The 22,910-nt window shown below is 45.0% G+C and overlaps 1 protein-coding gene across 1 annotated transcript in view; it reads left to right on the forward strand.

Annotated features, from left to right (window-relative positions):
* LOC113168482 (trichohyalin-like) overlaps positions 1–22,910 on the forward strand; it is a 928,554-nt gene that overhangs the window by 605,270 nt on the left and 300,374 nt on the right. The window lies entirely within an intron of this gene.

The following is a 22,910-nucleotide window of genomic DNA, read 5'->3' on the forward strand; positions in this document are numbered from 1 at the left end:
ATAAAATCCAAAGTCTAGTAAACAAGGTAATAATAATACAATTCGTCCAATAGGCTAATAACCAAGGTCAGGGGCAATCCAGGACAAACACAGTAAGGTAGTTCAAAGAGAAGTCCGGCAGACAAAATCCATAGTCCAACAACAATCCAAGGCAAAAACCAGGAGGTCCACAAAGAGTAAGATTAGGTCAGGCAGGACCAGTGAGGGGAATCCAGTAGAGACAGGGTAGAAGGGGTGCAGGTCCAGGAAGGGAAATCAGGCAGAAACGGGTTTAGGTCCAGTACTATGAGCAGGGGACAGAAAGTAGAACTGACAGTATCAGGGGGTCAGGCAAGAGACGGGGTCCAGGGCAGGCAGAGTCCAAAATCAAGTTGGCATTCCAAATGAAACGCTGGATAGGTCTACTCTGAGGTCAGACTATCTGGCAGAGCGGAAAGGCAAACAGGTCTGTATATATAGTCCGGGGGAAACCAGGTGCAGCCAATCAGTGAGTGAGGGTAATTAGGCTGGGAGAAGGAAACAGGAAGTTGACAATGATTAAGGGCATGAGAGGAAGACAGGCAGCAAGGAGGCTGGAATCATGACACTCATTTTTTTCTATATCATTTTTTGCATAATTATTCTCTGTAAGGTCTTAAACTTTACACTGAAACTGAATTGCAGTGAAACTTTTCCCACAGTTACTTTTAATTTCACTGGCAACATGAAGGAACAACTTGAACAAAATAACAGTGAGATACAAAAACACCAAACATGAGACGTCTGCATCTCTAATTTGTCTCCTCAGTGCATGCTGCTAGGTTTGGCTGCATCATTTCAAGGAGCGGCCTCCTCTTCTATCATGATTTATGTTTTCTTAATGAAGATTTTTCCATTAGGCTGCTCCACCTATCTCAACATGTCGTCTCCATCCAGACCTTGGTCCTTCAGTGTCTGGAAGCTGGATTGAAGCAAAAACCCACAAACCGGACTCAGCTGCAGATGTTCTGTCAGGATCAATGGACTGTGAGTGTCTATTGTTCTGTATTTGCACTACTCTGAAATGTAATGGAGTAAATATATGTAGTAATAATTAGTAATAACTGAACAAACAGAAGAAATTTAATATTTTAAATGGAGCGTTTGGAGTTTTAGTTAAAGTGAAGCCAGAGTCACTTGGCTTCTGTCAGACTATTACAAAGTTTTTATATTTGATATATTTGTGGAAGCAACAACCAGGCTTCAGCTGGGTGGATGTTCCTCCGTCACTCTCTCCTTATCTGTTGAACGATGACAGAGCATCTTCCCACCCATTTCCACTGTCAAGTCAAGTCAAGTCAAGAAGCTTTATTGTCATTCCAACCACATATAGCTGAAGCAGTACATAGTGAAATGAGACAACGTTTCTCCAGAACCATGGTGCTACATAAAACGGCCTGTGTTCTGGAAAGAGGTGTTTGTGTGTTTTTAGTCTTCATCCCAGTGGAAACAAGCAGCTTATTCTAACTGGACTCTACTTAAAAAGGTTGGATGCTGTTAAAGTTTTGATTCCCACTGGATGTTAACAGAGACAATTTTAGACCCTGGTCTCTTTTTATGTTATTAGCAAACTTTTAAGGATAGAACGGTTCTGTATCTTCATCCCTTCACACACTACACCATGATTCCCATAACGAGACGCAGTATGTTTAAAGAGTTAATGTGGAGTCTGTTCATCAATCATAGAAGGAGTGATGCGTAGATAATAAAACCAACGTAGCACCAATCAAACCAGCAGAACCACAGTTCAGTAACAAACCTCAGTTCCTCTGCAGAACAATATGTTCTACAATAGAAACATTAAGTTATTCACTATTCATACGTTTTAATCTCCCAGTTACTCCAGGAGGTCTTTTAACATCCACACCTTCTGCAGGATGTCTCGGTTCAGCTCCTCCATGTCCACAGAGGAGTCCGGGTTTTTCAGCACCACCTGCACCAGCAGCTTCTTCATCACAGAATCTGTTGGATTTTAAAACACTGTGAACATTGAATTGCTGCAGTTTCATACAGTTTGTAATGTGTGGATCAGGAATCGGCTCACCTGCAAAACATGCATAGCAGAATTTGACCGAACAGCCGAGATTGATCCATTTACCAACATCTGAAGCCGCACAAGTGTCTATCTGTGCAGCAGTGGGTGCCAGTCCAGGAACCCAGTTATTGAATGAAAGTGGGCTCCCGTCAGTCCACTTCCACGAGTCTCTGTAGAGGCCGATCCATGTGTACGTGAACATGGTCATCTTCTTCATCTGATCATTCTCAGTCTGGTTCCTCACGCTGGCCATGTCCGTGTAGTGGTCCCTGCAGTACTGCTGAGCACCCGTCCAGCTCATGGCCAGATACACAAAGACGAAGCTTGATGAAGGGTTCTTGTCTGAAAATGTTTGAACAGAGTTGAGGTCAGTGACTCTGAACGTCGGCAAACATCTGAACGATTTTACTGTTCTTATTGAACTCTGACAGATCGGATCATCCGCCTGGCACCACCTACACTCAGTTATTGTTCCTGACTGTTTTATTTTATTTATTCTCACGTTGTTTCTGTTATCAGGCAGAGAAGCTGCTAAGAAAATGTGGCTGTGGCTCATTAATACTGAGTTGTTGTTACTGAGTTACAGGTAAAATCAGTGTTTCCAACAGAAAATTTGATTTTTTTCAGGACTGAACTGGTTTAGAATCCACCTACATTCTTTAGGGAGGTACCTGTGGAAATACCTTCAGACTTAAAGTATGTGAACACCAGCAAGTCGTCTGTGTTCCTAACGAGAACCCGTTGGTCTGCTGGAGACTTTTCTTACCGTCGTAACAAATGAAGAACAACACGGTGATGCACGGCATGTCGGCCCATTCTCCAGTTTTCAGCATCGCTCCACAAAATATGTAGTAACTCAGACCAGTATTGGGTTCCCCAGCAGCCCACATCCTGAACCCAGCCTCTCCTTCACCAGGGTTATCCTGGTTTTCCAGAGACCACCTCCAGGCTTCAGGATCAGGTCGCAGTCCAATCCAGACATTGGTGTACCCTCCTATAACTTGATTGAGCTGAGCCAGTTCCGTCTCATTGTGTACAGTGGCCAGGTCGGTGAACCTGGATCTGCAGTAGGTCTGAGCGTCAGACCAGCTCATCGGTGTTTCAACGTAGATGTAGAAATGAGGAGAACAGGATGGCAGAAAACACAGTCCTGTGGTGGGGACAGAAAGTTCTACTGAAGCACTCGCTAACGTGACAGAGTGACAACACTGTGAGAAGACATGATAACGGGTTCCACTCTGACCTGAGAAGACCATCGTTAGGACCACAGTCCCACTCATGATTACAGGTTGGACTCACTCACACCTTAAAGACAACAGTTGAAGTTAGTCTGTGTGTTTGTGGTTAGGGTTAGGGGTAATGTCTGGAAACTGGATCACAGCACTGACTGACACAGTTTCATCTTCATGTTTCTGTTTCTCTTTGGACCCTTTCCTTCCTGTCTTCTGTTCCCAGGTACCTGTCTGACCCACTACTTCCTGTCACCTGGTTCCTATTGCAGTCGCTCCGTGTGCTCTTTAGCAGTTCACCTGTTTTGCTCACTGACTCAGCGTCTCAGCTATTTTCCTAGTGGGATGTTTTTCCTAGTTGTTTCTCTGTTTCTCTGACTACTCACCTGGTTTATGGACTGGTTATGTTCAGGATCTGGCTCCTTGTCTCTGCTGCTGGACGTTTTGTTTTATTTGGACCTGGATCTTTAAAATCCACCTGTCTGTTCAAAGTGACTTAAATAGTTTGGGACTAATTCAAAACAGTCAGAAACAGACGATGCTGAGTTGAATCTCTCCGCCCTTCACTGGTTCTCTCTCTGCTGTTCACGTAATTATAGATTTGTTCCCTTATCAGGAGAATCTTTTATTTTTTTGTAGATTTGAACTAGATTTCTAATAAATTAACATCAAACTCACAGGAGCTGTTCCAGTCTGAAACTAATTCAAGAATTTAAAACTGGTCGGTTTGATCAGAGTTTCACTGAATCATCAGCTGTTGTTTCAGCAGAAACACCGATGCTCAGGGTTCTACTTCTTCCATTAGATCACGAAGATACAACGATGGAACTGAAATAATAATAAATGAATCCAGAGATTCTTCGAGTCAGAACCTCAAAAATTGTTAAGATCAGTTTATTTTATCTGTTTATTTCTCGTGTACATTGATTGAACATGGATCAACTGGGTTTTCAGAACAGTAGAAACATGTCAGACTGGAGACCTTTGACTTTATGGATGGAAAAGTCCACCTGGTGCCGCTCCAACTTAGAACCATCAGAACAGTTCAGTAAAATAAGAACTATTACAACCATTAGAACCAGTAGAAATATTAGAACCATCAGAACCAGTAGTACCAGTAGAACCATTAGCAACATTAGAACCATTAGAAACATTAGAACAATCAGTAAAATAAGAACTATTACAACCATTAGAACCAGTAGTACCAGCAGAAACATCAGAACTATTAAAACCATCAGAACCATTACAACCAGTAGTACCAGTAGAACCAGTAGTACCAATAGTACCAATAGAACCAGTAGTACCAGTAGTACCAGTAGTACCAATAGTACCAATAGAACCAGTAGTAACATTAGAAACATTAGAACCATTAAAACCATTAGAACCAGTAGTACCAGTAGAACCATTAGAACCATCAGAACCAGTAGAACCAGCAGAAACATCAGAACTATTAAAACCATCAGAACCATTACAACCAGTAGAACCAGTATAACCAGTAGTACCCCCGTGCTCCAGCAGCGGCGCTGTTTCCTCCTCCTCCTCCTCCTGTTTACCGTCGCCATGGTAACCGGCCCCGGTTCCGTGCCTCGGGCGAACAGCTGAGTTCTTCCTTCATAACGTGCAGGATGATGCTGAGTCACAGAACCAGATGTCGGGAGTTGCCCGGACCGACCCATCACTCCGTGGCCGTGGTGAGAAACCGAGGTCAGTAACTGTAACTACACGGTGGTTCCGCTGGTTCTGTTCGGACAAATGTTTAACGGCGGTTAACGAGCAAGTGACGTAATCGAAACCAGACCACATGAAGGCTGGGATCGTGTGGTTAAAACTGGTAAAACCGTTTTATTTCAGATCGAGGTTCGGTCCAAACTAACGCGGTCCGGACAGTGGTATCATGAGGGTAAAACTGTTACACGGTACTACTTTCAGTACTACTCTGAGTACCTGTTGATACTTGTACTCATCGTCATAGTAACTTGTAAATACAGTTTTACTCCCAGTAGGTTTTTCTTTCTGGTAAAGTTCTGTAATTTCTCAGATCGTCACTGGTGACAGAACGTGTTCAGCTGAGTTTGGATCTGTAACTGTCCGAAACATCAGAACCAACGAGACACGAAGTAGTAAAAGAATCATCACAAGACGTTTCATGTGAAAAAGAAGCTGAGCTGCAGCTGAAGACAGAACTGACGGTTCCTGATAGTTCCTGATGGTTCCTGATGATTCCTGATGGTTTATGATAGTTCCTGACGGTTTTGAGGACTCTGGTTTTCCTTTCATGCAGAGAGAGAAGTTCCCGTCGTCGAGACCCACAGACCACCTGATCCTGGAGAGACAGATACAGGACGCCGCTTGAGTCCTGGAGTTCAGGTACCAACAGAACTGGGACATCAAGAACTCCTGGCTGCAGAGTTCAGAGCGCCACTTCCTGAGAGGAACCATCCAGAGACAGGTCCAGACTGCAGTGAGACAGTACGAGTCCAAAATCCAAGAGAGGAGGAACAGGTGAGAAAGTAATAAGTAGTAAGTACAAGTACTTTCCTGCTACTTCATGTACTTTTCAGGACGCAGCTCTGATATTTTAAATACTACAATTGACGATCTCGGTTCTCAGGTCTGTGAACTCCTGTTATTGTAGTTCACAGGTACTAATCATGTACTTGTACTGTCAGTGATGAACTAATCACGTACTTGTACTGTCAGTGTATCTGTGAGCTCTGTCTCCACCCGTTGGTCTCATCAGGCTCCGTGTGCTGCTGGAGGAGACGAAGGAGACGACCGTGGAGAGACAGGCCAGGATGAGGGAGAAGGCCAAAGTCCTGAGGCTGAGGAGGGAGGGGGCACGGCAGCCTGGTGTCAGACAAGCTGGAGCAGCTGTTCAGGTGAACACCACGACACGTTCAGGTGCTCAGACGCTTTAGTACAGTACAGTAGTAGTACTTCAAGTACAGGTTCTGCACGTTCAGTTACAGTAGTATAGCAGTAGTACTACTACTTCAGGTACAGGTTCTGTTTCTGTTTGTTCACTGACTGTGACTGTGCTGCGTTCAGGGAGCAGTGTGAAGAGCTGCGAACCACCGAGAGCAGACGCAGGGAGCAGCAGGTGAGCGTGGAGCGAGCTGCTCAGGTGAGGAGCCGACAGGAGCTGCAGCTGCTGCGGCAGCAGGAGGAGAAGCTGTTCGACGAGCTGTGGGACTCCGACCGCCGCGCCAAAGAGGAGCGAGAGAGGCAGAGGGAGCAGAGGCAGGAGCAGAGGAACAAGGAGCAGCTGGACGTCCTCAAGAGTCAGGTAGAGGCAGCCAAGCTGCGGAGGCAGAAGGAGAAGGAGCTGAGGGAGGAGGACGCGCACCTCCTGGTCTGTGTCTCTCATACATTCATAATCAAGTGCACCCAGGTTGGTTTGGAACCCAACGTCCCGTGTTTCTCGTGTGTTGCAGCTGCAGCAGCAGAAACTTCAGGATCAGGGACCAGACGTCGGCAGCTGGATCAGGGCTTGAGGCTTAAAATGAAGCGTCTGGCCCAAGAACAGCAGGAGGAGCTGCAGCTGGACATGAGCATCCTGCAGCAGCTGCTCGCACAGGAAAGTGACGAGAAGCAGTAAGCTGGTCAGACGAAGGTGAGTGCACCTGAATGTCGCAGGTAGAAACTCTGTGGATCTAGATTTAATCAAATGTTAAATTGGTTCTAACAGGAACGCTCTCAGTTCATGTCCTCATTTAATATCATATTTCACAGTAACAAACGTGGATGACAAGAGATAAATCAGTGGTTTAATCAGTCGGATTCTGTCCACTCTCTTCTCTTTTCCCATTTCATTTTATTTAGAAGCTGCTTCTGATTTAGTTCTCTGAATAACTGATTAGAAAATCACAGAGTAAAGTATTTATTTCTTAATTCAAAGTACTGCACCGTATTCCCCATATTAGTCAAGTACTGCAGTAAATGTACTTGTTAATGTGGCCAGTAGGTGGCATCAGAGTGCTGTGATCACTGTACAGTCAGTTTATTAGGGACCCTAACCCGGTCCAGTCTTTGTTCAGCTGGTTTTAACAGTTCAAGCGGTTTACTTCTCGGGTCGAAATATTAAATCTGAAGCTGCTGGTGATGTTTGGAACGTGGTGTGGTATTGTTTGCTACATGTGGAGGAGCACGGTAAGTTTGTAAGGTGATTTTATCCTCAGTCACAGTAACTGCTCTTCATCAGAATAGAAATAAATAAAATCTAAGTCTAGGAAATAGACCTGAGCCCCGCTGTGTTTCTGCAGCTGGAACTGCGCGAGGAGCAGCAGAGGTACCGACAGTATCTGTCTGAGGAGCTGCAGAAGCAGAGGAGGGAGGAGGAGGAGACGAAGCAGCTGATCGAGGAGAAGCTGAAGGAGACCTGGACAAACCGGCTCATTAACGAAGTGATGGAGGCTCGACGCCTGCAAATCCAGCACAAACGTAAGAAAAAGAGGGAGGACAGAAACTTCACCTCAGAGTTCTCACTTTATCAGGGTCGAGGAGCAGCTACATGTCAGTCAGAGAAAGATCAGGATCCCTGCTGAGACCAAACCTCAAACTATGAAAAGAAAGAAATCTCACAAAGCATTTTGTAATAAATAAATGTATTATTATTTTATTTTGACTAAAACTCCACTGCAAATGCACTGCTCCCAAAATGTCGTCCACAGCCTCCAACATCTGTGCTGCAGTGAAGCTGAACGTGCAGAGACGGGAGGAGCTGTCCAGAGAGCGAGATGAGCTAAACGGGGTCACGGAGGAGCTGAGAGTGAAGGACGAGAAGCAGAGGAGACGGTACATGTTCCTGTGTGTTCATCTTCTGTGTTCAGCGACAGACTGAACCTGTCTCTGCTGGTCCCCACAATCAGAAGCAGTCCAGCGAGGCGTACCAGGCAGACCTGAGGGCTCAGGTGAAGCATCAGCAGCAGCTCAGGAGGGAGGAGAGGGCTCAGGCCGAGAGGGAGCACCGGTGACGTCTGATCCTACAGCAGCTGTACGAGCAGAAGAAACCGCCACTCCCCATCCGTTCAGGAGAGCAGAGGGGTCCAGGTCTGCCCCCCAGCAGCGCCCCAACCTCACGTAGTCCACCTGCACAGGGAAGTAACACGTTACAGGTCACAGGTTCAAGCCCCTCCCTCTGAGAGAAATAAAGTGTGTTGACCTCATGGCCTTTGTCCTCAGTCTTTTCTCCGTCTCACAGTCTGGACGTAGATCTGCAGGAACCTGTTCTGTCACTAATTCTGTGTAACCACTGGCCTCTAGTGGTCCAGCCTTTGTTTTGCCCCCTGTTTGGTCTCTCAAGCGACATAATGCAAAGTGGAGCCCGACATTTATTCTCCATCATTTAACTGTCTGGTAGATCTGATACGGGACGGATGGCGTCTATGCTGTTACGCTACAGTCCCACAATGCACTGCTCCCAGTTTGGTAAGAAATGACTTTGGCGCTACTCAAACAGCTGTTAGAGATGATGCAGAGTGAGGATGATGAGTTCATGAACTGCTCAGAGAACCGCTGGTCGTACAGGAAGTGATTTCAGACACAGACTTGTAGAGAGGGCGACCTGCAGACACAGCTCAGGGCTCAAGCGTTTATCACTGTCTTTTGACCTGCTAATCATCAAACTACAGGAATCAGGTTCTTTTTACTCTTTAAATGAATAAATACATAAGATGAAGGACATTGTCACACAGGCAGGTTTCCTGTGGCTCGTGGGGTAATCCAGTATTTACTGAGGGTGGGGGAGGAGATCCACGCTGCTCAGAGTCTGTTTTATTGTGAAATGAATCCTCAAATGCAGGAGGAGAGTTTGTGGACGTAACTGGACTCACACCCAGTGAGCTCAAGTACAGGACCAGCTACACCCACACGGTTCCAGGTAGAAGGTAAACATTTACCTTCTGAAGTATTTCAGCAGAGGAGCAGTCGGGTTGCGTATAAAGCCGTCTGTGTTACATGCGTGGACTCCTACAGTCACTGCTCAGTCTGTGTGTGTCTGACACAGTCTGAGGTTTTCAAGGAAAATGTTGCACAACAGACTCTTGCAGCGAGCATGACGACACAGCAGCACACAGCTCCGTCTACCTGATTATTATGAATAAAAGTGGACGTGTTCCTTCAGTTTTATTCTGAGACCAGGGACAGAACCCCCCGTTCCACCTGTGGGAACATTAGAAACTTTTCTGTGAAAATGGACGTGTGACAAACAACAGGTGTAAAAAGAGAATAGTCCAGGTACAATCCACAAAACAGGAACCTCATCAATCTATGGCCGTGTTCCCTCTAACAGGCTTTTAAAAACTCTGATTTACTGCAAAGTTAAAACTGTTTTAATGTTGAACCTGCAAAATGACCTGAACCTGTGTGTCAGAGTTAAACACAAATGTAGGACATGAAAACAGGGTGGAGCTGGATTTGGGCTCATTACCCACAGAGAGACTCCCAGATGATGGTTTGGTTTATTTTGACATAAACCAGATCTTCATCCCAACATGGAGAGAAAGACATGGACGATTAACAGAACCCAAAACAAACGGAGCGTGGAGCTTCTTCTTCTTCCGTCAAACAGCTGGAAAATTATCTAGCAGTTAATCCTGAACACTGTGATATTAATAGTTTGGGTGTAACGTGTATCTGAAGGTCCTAGCTGCACACACACACACACACACACACACACACACACACACACACACAGATAAGAAGGGTTTTTTCTCCTTTACAGTTTTTACAGTTATGAAGTCAGTTAATACTAATCAGTAAATATCCAAAAAGTACAAATGCAAGTCTCATGAAAACCCAGAGGACCACTAAGGTCTGCAGGGTCCATCCTCTGAGGAACATGAATCAAGCACGTGAAGCACGTTGACGCTGACACATTTGATTCTGGACCGACAACATTCCCTCTGCTACTGCTGCGAGCTGTGTTTCTAGGCTGATCTGTTGAGCTGCCTTCACGGCTCTGGCAGCAGGATAATGGCTGTTCTGGGTGGGCCGGCGTCGTCTCAGATCCATCAGCAGGTAAACAGCTCATACCTGCAGAAGGACGCTGCGCTGTGGGTGACTTACTACCGGCAATGCGAACCAAGCTCCTACTCCGGTCATACAAGGACCGAATGGCCCTTAACAAAGGGTCCCGAATCCCGTATTCCCGAAGTACCCCCCACAGGATGCCACGAGGGACACGGTCAAACGCCTTCTCCAAGTCCACAATACACATGTAGACTGGATGGGCGAACTCCCATGAACCCTCGAGCACCCTAGCAAGAGTGTGGAGCTGGTCCAGTGTTCCACGGCCAGGACGAAAACCGCATTGTTCCTTCTGGATCCGAGGTTCGACTAGCGGCCTAACTCTCCTCTCCAGCACTCTGGAATAGACTTTCCCAGGGAGGCTGAGGAGTGTGATCCCCCTATAGTTGGAACACACCCTCCGTTCCCCTTTTTAAAAAGAGGAACCACCACCCCGGTCTGCCAGTCCAGAGGTACTGTCCCTGATCTCCATGCGATGCTGCAAAGGCGTGTCAACCAAGACAGCCCTACAACATCCAGAGACTTAAGGTACTCAGGGCGAATTTCATCCACCCCTGGTGCCTTGCCACCGAGGAGCTTACTGACTACCTCGGTGACTTCGACCAGGGAAATGGACGAATCAACCTCTGAGTCCCCAGCCTCTGCTTCCTCAACAGAAGGCGTGTCGACGGGGTTGAGGAGATCCGCAAAGTATTCCTTCCACCGTCCTACAACGTCCCCAGTCGAAGTCAGAAACTCCCCACCTCCACTGTAAACAGTGTTGGCAGGAAACTGCTTTCCCCTTCTGAGGCGCCGGACGGTTTGCCAGAATTTCCTTGAGGCAGACCGATAGTCCTCCTCCATGTCCTCGCCGAACTTTTCCCAGGTCCGAGTTTTTGCCTCTGCGACCGCGCGGGCTGCGGCATGTTTGGCCTGCCGATACCCATCAGCTGCATCAGGAGTCCCACAGGCCAACCAGGCCTGATAAGACTCCTTCTTCAGCTTGACGGCTTCCCTTACTTCCGGTGTCCACCACCGGGTTCGGGGGTTGCCGCCACGACAGGCACCAGAGACCCTACGGCCACAGCTCCGAACAGCCGCATTGACAATGGAGGTGGAAAACATGGTCCACTCGGACTCAATGTCTCCAGGCTCCCTCGGGACCTGATTGTAGCTCTTCCGGAGGTGGGAGTTGAAGACCTCTCTGACAGAGGGTTCCACCAGATGTTCCCAACAGACCCTCACAATACGTTTGGGTCTGCCAGGTCTATCCAGCTCCCTCCTCCGCCATCGGATCCAACTTACCACCAGGTGGTGGTCAGTTGACAGCTCAGCCCCTCTCTTCACCCGAATGTCCAAGACATATGGTCGGAGGTCAGATGACACAACCACAAAGTCGATCATAGATCTCCGACCTAGGGTGTCCTGGTGCCACGTGCACTGATGGACACCCTTATGCTTGAACATGGTGTTCGTTATGGACAAGCTGTGACTAGCACAGAAGTCCAATAACAAAACACCACTCGGGTTCAGATCAGGGAGGCCGTTCCTCCCAATCACGCCCCTCCAGGTATCACTGTCATTGCCCACGTGGGCGTTGAAATCCCCCAGTAGGACGACAGAGTCCCCAGGCGGAGCACCTTCCAGTACCCCTTCCAGAGACCCTATGAAAGCTGGGTACTCTGCACTGCTATTTGGCCCATAGGCACAAACAACAGTGAGAGACCTATCCCCTACCCGAAGGCGCAGGGAAACAACTCTCTCGTCCACCGGGGAAAACTCCAACACATGGCAGCTGAGCTGGGGGGCTATAAGCAAGCCCACACCTGCCCGCCGCCTCTCACCATGGGCAACTCCAGAGTAGAAGAGAGTCCAACCTCTCTCAAGTAGTTGTTTTCCAGAGCCCAGGCTATGTGTGGAAGTGAGCCCGACTATCTCTAGCCGGTACCGCTCAACCTCCAACACAAGTTAAGGCTCCTTTCCACCCAGTGAGGTGACATTCCATGTCCCAATCGCCAGGTTCCGTGTCCAGGGATTGGGTCGTCGAGGCACCTCCCCACGGCTGCCACCCAATCCACACTGCACCGGCCCCCTATGCTCCTTCCTGCGGGTGGTGGGCCTACAGGAAGTCGGTCCCACGTTGCTCCTTCGGGCTGAGCCCGGCCGGGTCCCATGAGAAAGATCCCGGCCACCAAGCGCTCGCCTACATGCCCCAACCCCGGGCCTGGCTCCAGGGTGGGGCCCCGGTGACGCCAAACCGGGCGACGTAACAGTCCTTGATTTCCTTTTCATCATAAGGGGTTTATGAACTGCTCTTAGTCTGGCCTGTCGCCTAGGACCTGTTTGCCTTGGGAGACCCTACCAGGGGCTTAAGCCCCCGGCAACATAGCTCCTAGGGTCATTCGGACACGCAAACCCCTCCACCACAGTAAGGTGGCAGTTCGAGGAGGGGAATGATCAGTAATATGAAACATTTTGAAATAACTAGAATTTCATATTTTTCTGATTATTTCGATGTTATTTAATATTAATATTTTGATCAGTAATATTAAATAACATCGAAATAATCAGAAAAAGATGAAATTCTAGTTATTTCAAAATGTTTCATTAGTTTAATTCTGGTTCTGACCTGCTGCAGGTCTTACTTTCTACTTTTAAATAAAAATGAATTGAATCATTAATTATTATTATTGTGACGAGCCTCAGAGTGAACAACTCTTTTATTTTTATAAGAACACACAGTGACAACAGGTCTCAGCTTCCCCATTCAGTCACTCCCGGAAGCACTAAATCTCCCGCCTGTTTCTCCCGGGTCCCCTCTTCCCCACCCCCGGAAGCACACCTGACATCACACAACTATATCCACTACAAAATAAAAGAACCAATAAAAAGAACCAGATAACACATAACAGGAACTGGAACAGTCAAACACCAACAAAACAATGTGCCCCACCTCTGGGTCGCTACATTATTTTACCCCAAAAAATAAAGTAACGCACAAATAAAAACTTAACAACACAGTGTTTCTGTTTCTATAGCAACATAACAAATATAATATACATCAGTTTATTTAATATGACCTGTGTGATTCACCCTGCATCGGGCCCCGAGCCTCATGTTGACAACCAGTGCTCTGGGAATAGGCGTGCGCGCGCGTGTGCGCGCGTGCGCGCAGTAGAAACCTGGCTGGGATCCAGGAAGCCGCAGACTCTGGAGGACTCGAGCTGACAGGAAGTGCTCGGACACTTTGGCTCCGTGGTTCGGTTCACCTTCTGGTACTGACTCCTTCTGCTCGATCTGGTTTCGTTGTGTGTCCGGACTCGAACGACTCGCTCCAGTTCTCCGGTTCTCTAATTGTCTTACCTGTAATGTAACTCACCTGTCGGGGCTGTGACAGGAAGCTACACCGAGCAAAGGGACCGAAACTCCGCAGACACCTGCGGACCGAGGACGCTGAGCGGGTTTAGAGGCTCAAACTGGGTCATGATGAGGTTGTGATAGGAGCAGAGTAGTTAGTTCGGAGGGGAGGGAAACCGAACTGGAAGATGTCTGTAAACGAGCTGTTCACCAAGGTGAGTTTCACTTCATTTACCTGGAAAAACCGACACACTGAGTCCCGCAGAGTGGGTTTCGTGGGTTCCGTCCTTTATCCCCCTGTGTTGAAGTCCTGCACTTCAAACTACCAAACTTCACTAGACACGAACCAAACCTCGTGTTATTTCTCCCCACTTTAAGTGCTGTGTCACCTGTTCCTTCAGGTTGAGTAATATGGTTGAGAAAGAAGCAGTGAAATTCATAGATAGAGTTCCTGATTACAACAGACCTCACAACAACAACAACAACGACGACACTACGAACAACGTTTAAGATTTATTTATTGTATTTTTCGGACATGACGCGTTAATGTAGTGAACAGCAGACCAACCCTGAGGGAGAAACACTGTCAGTGTTGAACAGAGACATTAGAAGAAGCTGAAGTTGTGTGAATGCACATAAACCTTTTTTTCTTAATTTATGTTATTGTAATGAAGTGCGACAGAATATTTGTGTAGTTAGCATTTATTCCCTTGAACATTGCCCCAAAGACGAAACGCACAGGTTTGATGTTTGAATGAACACAGACTAAAGTAAAGAAGAGATTTCCTGAGTCCACTGAGGATCCTCTGAATTAAGACTCTCCCGTAAAACAGTACAAGAAACGTTCAAGCTGCGTCGGACTAGTGCTGCACGGTCTTGTCTAGATACTAGTTAGCTACGAGTTAGGTTTAATAAAACAACGCTAAACAATCAAATTCTCATCGACAAGGACAGATAACCAGCTCTCTTTCTGTTTCCAGCAGCTGCCGTAACTAGCGACGCACTCGGAAGTTGGACACCAGTTAACGTGGTCACTCGTAAATTTGCAACACCTGTGACCAGAAGTTGGAATAACACTGAATTTGTAGCGTTTTATGTGGTTGAACATGAGCCGAATCTGTCATGAGGAGTGAGAGCTGTTCTCCTATCAACGTGTGTGAAGTCGGTGAGGTCGAAGCGACAGAAATTAGAAATACACCGATTTTTGAACGGCGTTCGGCGGCGCGCAGAGCGGACGGACAGGTGCAGTAGCCAGAGTCGCAGATGACGCTCAGGAGGAGGAGGAACATTTCATAATTCTAACATGTCCCTGCTGAAATGGAAAAGATCAGCACAGTGTGTTTAGAAAATTATTGTTGTTGTTATTAGTTGTTAGTTTGTGTGAAGAGAAACAGCTCAGATCAAATCCTCATGAGGAGCTGGAACCGGATTGTTGCTTCAGAAGTGACTCAGAATAGATGACGATGATGATGATCATTATGATCAGATCTGTTTAATTAAACAATCACTGCAGCTCCTCGCTACTCAGGGTCCAGGCCACTCAGAAAAATAAAAATATGATCAAATGACATTATTCAGCAGAGTTTCCTCTCTCTTATTGTCCAGAGGCTGGATAGTGTAGTGGGATGTACCTCTGTATAAAGAGCCAGTCTGAGCATCAGTGTTGACCCACTGAGCTGCCATCGACCATGTGTAGTGTTTTTAAATCTGACGAGAAAGACCGTTTGAAAAGTGTTTTAATAATCCATTAAACAGAGAAACTGTCACCACTTTTAGCTTGAAGAAGATTTTTTTCTCTTTTGTTGACTGAATATTTGTGGTTGGTCGGACAGAACGAGACGTTTAAAGACGTCCATTTTCAGCAGAATGAACAAAGTAAATAACCATTAGGTTCAGATCAGGAAGTGGAGCAGCTGGTTTTGTTTCCGCCCCCGTTGATGCGGCATCTGGTAAAACTGTGACAACACACCGAGATGATGTCAGACTGTCTCTACTGTTTGTGTTGTCAGGATTTGTGGTTCGACAGTGGACAAAAGAGCTGAGACAGACACACCTTGGTCTTTAAATAACATCTGTGCTCCGTCCTCCAGATGATCTTTATAGGACACGATCTGACGAACTCAGCCTGTGGATTTAAACACGTTGTTTTATTTACATCATGTTTCCCGTGTATATTTCTGCTTCATTCACATGAGAGAGAGACGGGGGCACAAACGGCAGCTGTCCTCACAACGTTAGGTGGGACACTCATGGACAGAGCAGCTTTGTTTTATGAGTTTCCTCCTCATTTGCAGATGAAACAAATGTTTCTAAATCAAACAAATCTCAACAATGATGTAAAATAAAGTTTAAAACATCATTTCTTCTGAAGCCTGTTCACGTCCATTGTTACTTCTACCATAATAAATGTGGAGTTTTGTCCTGGAGCCACAGCTTTGATTCAGACAGCTGCACTGTAATCCTCCTCCTGGACTCGGTAGTCCACATCATTAAGTAGGGCCACTTAAAGCCACTCCACCTGCTGTGAGACTGAGTAACCCAGAGCTGGAGGCTGGAGGGGGGAGGGGGGGGCTGCTCCATCTGCTCGGTCTCTGAGTCATGGATTCTTCTGATGCTGATGTGCTCTTCAGTCGAGCTCTGCAGGTTCTGCAGGTCCACTCTGGGACTGTGTTTGAGGACTTTAATAATCCGGAGGTTGTGGTTTTCTGTTTATTTTCTCTCGGAATGAGTTCTCTGTCAGTGACTGGTCTCTGTGGATCAGGGTTTCTGGTCTTTGTGTTTAGACTGTGTGGTCCAGTTGGAGAAGATGCCAGAGTCTGATGGAGAACTACAAAAACGCAGAGCGGAGCGTCTTACCTCACTAATGATCTGTGCATGAGATCGGACACACAATGAAAGCTAATGAAGTTCTGATGTTCGGACTGTGACTCTGCTGAGGAGCTGAACCTGCAGGACTTCAAACCAGTGTCACGTGAGATTGTTCTGTCATCTGTGAATCCCTGGATCCTGGTGTGTTGGAGGCTGGTTTCAGGTCTTGTCGTTTGTGGGGGTTGCACGTGTTGGATAATTTTAGGGGGCATGAGTCACTGGTGATAATCTCTGAGTGTTTGTGGTCGTCACTGGATTAAAGTTCTGAACATGTGTGAATGTAGAAATCCATCCAGCGTCCTCGGGAATGATTGAACCTCCTGAGTTCCTCCAGTGAAGCACGAACATCGTTTGATAGTTGATTTATTGTTTTGGTCATTTTCAAGCAGAAATCCCCAAAAATGATCTGGTTCTGTTTCCAGAGTCTCTGATTTGTTTTCTTTCTCACAGTGAAACTGATTTATTGTTTGAACCATATCATCAGACTCTAAGTTAAAAATGACGATGCTTTCAGGTGTCGAGTTCAGTGATGAAGTAGTTCAGACAGTTATTCTGACTCCACCAGTAATCACACATGGAGCACAAGGAGATAATTTATCAAGCAGGGGTTTGAAGAATTGAAGACCTGCCGCTACAACGGGCTGTAGCGGCAGGTTAATGTCTCAGCAGGTTCCTGCTGATGTAGTAATACAGAGGGAGAACAGCACCCTCACCTTTCACACTAAACCTGCAGAACAATTTGTGCTCTGCTGTTATTCAGGTTTCCTCCTCCCCCCCACCTGCTGCTGGATTCCACACTTTGTTCTGGAGCCTGTTTCTTCAGTCTCTGACATTTGATCTTCGGCTCTTTTCATTCTTTCATACATTACTGTTGGACTTTGGGGATCTGTTCCCTGGACCCCCGCATTAGCTGAGCCCCCCCCCCAATAACATATCTCCTCCTTTAACCCGTCAGTCGTGTGTTCAGTGTGAACTGTCTCTTCTCATTCAGATTATTGCTGATTTAATTTAAGTCACCGGCACCTTAAACCTCTTCGATCAAAGTAAATGAGCTTTCTGCAGAAAGGTTTCGATAAGGTTCAATGTTCTTTGTGCAACATGACATCATGTGTTGAGTTACTGCATTGACCAATCACACACATGCACGTGCACATTCCTGATGGATTAGTTTGTAACCTGAACGCCGTATTTCTCCTGTTTAAATCATCACAAACTAACATGAAACTGCTGCTGCTGTGAAAACCTACTAATGTTTAAACACGTCCTCCAGTACCCCCAACCCCTTTCATTAGAATGACAGGAGCTTCTTTGAATAATCAGCTGCTGCTCTGAACTAGATCATTGTCTGGCTGCAGCTAACAGATGATATTAATCCAGTGTGCTGATTATTCCATCAGCTAATTATTGAAGCATTTGGTCAATTAAATGTCTTAAAGTTGTTGACACCAGTTACCAAGGTGACATCTTCAAATGTCCCAAACCTATCGATGTCCAGTTCATAAATATTGTTTGTAATATATGTTTTTACAAAATACAACAACACATTTAACTAAAAGTCAGAATCACATTTTTTATTATTTAATTTTTCACAAATCAAATGCAAAAAATCAAAAAAAGGTTCAGGAAAAACTGGTTCACTGAATGTCACCAAGTCAGGTTTTACTCAAGTACATGTAAGAATTAAATCTCTAATCTAATGTGAACAAATGACCATAAGTGAATTTCCAGTTTGAGACAATGACCTGAATAATTTTGAACAGAACATGCTGTTTAGAGACATGACAGGTATGAGTCTAAATCATTTTCTGACATTTTATAGATTTTAATGGAGAATCTACAAACCTACTGTCAGAATAATTAATTATTACAATGGATCCTGTTGATTCTGATTTAATGGTCGATTCTGTTTTTCTGAGACTTTGATTAAAAAGTCGGTCGATCACTTGGTTCCTCGTTGACAGATGATAAAGAGAGGTCAGATAGTTTGGTTTCAGCCTTTATGATGGTTCAGGGTTAAATATCTGTTAGAGCAGAAACATCTGTTGTTCCTCATTTTAATAAGTCAAGCTGCAGTTAACTGCTGGTGGTTTGTCACCGGTGGAAAGACTCGACAAATCACCTTCAGACTGAGTGCAGCTCAGCTTTTCACTGAGGGTCAGAGCTGTGAGAGCGTTTTTATCAGTTTAATACATAAAACAGCAGCAGTGTGGATGATGCTGGTGTCTAAGGTGGAGCCAGTGTTTCCTCCTGACAACAGGTGAATTCACCTGCAGCAAGAGGAGCCTGAAGGCAGCTTTCACTCAGTTTTCACCAGAGCGTGAAACACAGACTGAAGCGTCTCCAGCGTCTCTCCCTCTCTTCTATGTTCCAGTTGGAAAAGCGTCTCTCTGTCTACCAGACACATGACGGCAGAAGTGATCATCAACATCAACCTACTGTAACTGAACATGTTTAACATGAACTCACATCTCACACAGTAACTAATAATTAGTTCTGATCAACAAATGACCATGAAGAAAGTTTCTGTCCATAAGACTAATTTTGAACTGTAAAATAGTAACCATATCATAATCTGATAACAAATGATGGACTGAACATCAAACACAACACAACTCACTTCTTCACTATATTGGCTGGTTTGTATTGTAAATGTGGGATAAAGTCTGAACAGAAGATTACTAACAGACATTTATGGTTTTCAGGATGCATGCAAAGTTTCTTAATGCTATTGAATAAATCCACTTTAACAACGTTTTTTCTTATTTCATTTTATAAATTATGTCTAATTTAGTGTTTGTAAGGCTTAGACCACTACCAGGCATAAGAGGACACAACAGGCTATGACTTGTTTAAAAGCTTTTATTTTAAGAAGCAATTGAGGGAGGTGGTGATTGCAGGGAATCAAATGCTAAGGGAGAAAAGGCATCAGCCGAGGCAGGTTCTCCTGGGATCGTTATCTGTGTAAATCCAGAAGCAGACAGAGAGTGAGGTCTAGAAATCCAGAGCAATTCGAAGGACAGAGAAAACAGGTCACAGTCAGAGAGAGATGAAAACAAATCCACAGAGACAGAAAACAGGTGAGATCGGGTCAGACTTTCAGGAAGGGTTAGGCAGAGGATCACTAATCAAAAGATCGGTCCAGGTTCGTAACAGGCTGGCAGAAGAATCACTGAGTCAGAATACCGAAAAGTTGCTCTGGAAAAAGAACACAGATGGTCTCTTGGAGAACAAAGAGCTGCAGACCTGTTTATATGTTGGAGGAAGAGAACAGGTGAAACTGATCAGGTGATCAGAGGAAGAGGAGCAGACAGAGAACTGCCCCCAACTCAATCCATGCTCGCAAAGGACCCCTGCAGCGAGTCCTAAATGGTTGTGCCAGCAAGACTAGGGGCCTGAGATGACTGCTAAATGAGACCAGCTGCTGCCTGAGCTCCTTTGTGGCCCTCTGTGGCAGAAGGAGGATGCATAAGCTTGGGCCCCCAGAGCCCCCAAGCACAACATCATAAACTGCATGAGTCTCTTTCCACAACACCTGCTTACCAGAGCCTGCTCTAGGAGCTGCAGCGCATCCAGTCTGATGTCTACAGCCCCATGCTGGCGGATCAATCCTCAGGCAGCCCCAGCAGGGAGTCCTCATGATTCTGCAACAGCTGAGAGTGAGCAAGCCACAGAGGGCACCCAGCGACCCAGATTCTGGCCGTCCTCTAGAGGCCAGTGACCCCACACGTTACACAGGCATGTCCATGATGCATCCACAGAAGGTAGACGGACGCTGAGGCTGCTAAGGCCCGAAAGAGAACCTCCCCTCGCCTATACATTGCCAGCCACAGGAAAGGTGATGGAACCCTGTCCACCTGGGAAAAGTGAGGAGGAAACATGATCAGGACTGAACATCCCCTCAGAAAAAAACAACTTGCATGGGCACCATGGGGAGAAGTCACTCCCGCTAGCACAGTGCCGTCACGTTAGATGTTGCACAAAAGCTCACTGCCCAATATTGGACATTGGGAAAGCTCAAAGACCTCCCATGACACGAGGAGACATCAAACTACATTGCACTGTGTCTCTTCTTTCTCCTTCACTCTCACATCAGTTTTCTCCACTGTCTCCCATATAGGCTCCATCAGAATAGCGTTGTTTCGGTCATGAACAATTCGTTCAATACGAACGAATCTTTTCTATGACTTGGGAGTGATTAGTTCTCTCAGTGAATGATTCGTTCATTTCCAGTTCATTGCTGTACCTTCTTTCGCCACATGGCTGCAGCTGCATAAGCTCAGTCAGCAGGACAGGAAACAGAAATGATTCATTCACGACTCAACTGTGAGTCTGTACTCAGGTCCTCGTTCTTTTGTCACGTGACAGTCAGGCCGCTCAGGCTCTGTGTCAGCAGCACTACAGTTCTTTCACGAATCGTTCATACTGATCATTACAGATTCGTTCTACGGAGCTGTGGACTGAGAAACAAGGAAATGAATTATGTCTGATATCTGACGGTCATTCATAAACATGTTAATTGTGCTATTCTCTTCCATAAAATAATAAAATGTAAAATTAATATAGCAACAACAATAACATCAATAATAATAATATGTCGCGTTTTGGACACAATAAATGCACCATGTAAATATTTTCGGGAACTTGTTACTTGTTGCTTTAAAAGTCTAACTCAGTATCCAAATAAGTTTAACTTTCACTCGTCCTCTACCAGCCATCACAGTTCAGGCTGCAGCAGCAGTTCACTCGTTCACGGATCGGTCTCTCGTTCATTTGTCACGTGACAGCTACAAAGTCACTGCTGCGCTGTTAAACAACAACATCAGGGAGGATGCAGGAACACAAGTCACTATATTGTGGAGTGTATTTGCTTTCCTATGTTTTCACATGGTTTGAATTGCTTGTGGCATTTTGTGTATTATAATTTGTCAGCTGAACAAACCATGTTGTCTTCACTATATAGTGTCTGAGAACCGCGGCCATTTTTATATCGCCCACTAGAGGGTTACACCGCAACCCGCTGTAAAATGAACGAAATGAACAAAATGAAGGAAATGAACAAAATGATTAGTTCACTTTACAGTTCAAGAATCAGGGATCTGAGTCAGTTCAAAGACTCATTTTTCCCACCTCTATATCAGAACACTGTGTATTCTGACACCTGTAGTTCATGGACAGTATTACACTTCACTGTGACCGGTGTTATACAGTAGCTCTTTTGTGTGAGTCCTTAGTTTTCTGTGCACATCATTGACCCTTGAGGGCCCATGACTGTGTCACCAATTCAACGTTTAAAAGAAATTGGAAATGTATAGACACAAACTGCACTGTAATAATGAACAGTTCTTTTTAAAGTGAGTCATTCACTGATTTTATTGAAAGGTTTAACACTGTAGTGTTGAAATTCACTAAAAAAGTCTTAATGTATCATGACTCACTTCAAAGAACTGGTCTCTTTTCTTCTTTCAGGTGGAGACTGATTTGAAGAAGCTTCAAGAGAAGATGCAAAAAAGTAAGAATGAACAACAGCAGCTGAAACTAGAGAACTAGAAGAAATGGGCTAATTTTTCCAATTTATGTGTCTTTTACATCACCCAATATTTGTGTATTGTAAGTTCAAAATCTCAAATATTAGCATTAATATTTTATAACTGCATAATGAACTCACCACAAAACAGTGGTGAGCACAAAATAAATGTCACTGTCTGATGTCACTGCTACATCTAACAGCTGTTATAGTATAAGTCAGTAAAATGTGACTGACGGTGAGGACTGACTGATCTACTGACAGTTTTCTTACATTAGTGATCAAAGTATAAACACATTGATACATTTGATGTCATCATATTGAACACAATTGACAAACTGGACTAATGGCCATTTATAAAAGATTGAATCTTGAATTTTGAATCTTGAAATAATACATTTGAAAACCTCATGATGTATAATTTCTTATAGAAACCAGCTGATTATGAAAGAAGAGAAAATGTTAAGACGGACTAATTTGTTTTTGGTTATTTATATTACTTAGAAACATACAACAGCAACAAGAGATCATGCTAGAAAGTTGAAAATTTTCTTTTACGTGAACCTGTTCATTATGTTGAACATTGTGCACAAACCATACAGTACCAAGCTATCTTCAATCACTTACCTAATGAGAGAACAGGTCTCATCTTTTCTTTTTGTTCTGCATCTTCTTTTTGTGATTAACTGCTTCTTCTTCAACATTATCATACATATTTAAATATGTGTAATTTTTGAAGCAGACAATTGGAATATTTCAGTTAAAAATTATTTTAAAAAACATTATTATAAAAGATTATTTCATGGATTTGAGAGCTGACACCAAAACAACTCGATTAGCAGTAGTAGCATTGTTCACTTTCAGTAGAATCAAA

Source organism: Anabas testudineus, chromosome 18, assembly GCF_900324465.2.
Source record: "Anabas testudineus chromosome 18, fAnaTes1.2, whole genome shotgun sequence".
NCBI classification, from domain to species: Eukaryota; Metazoa; Chordata; class Actinopteri; order Anabantiformes; family Anabantidae; genus Anabas; species Anabas testudineus.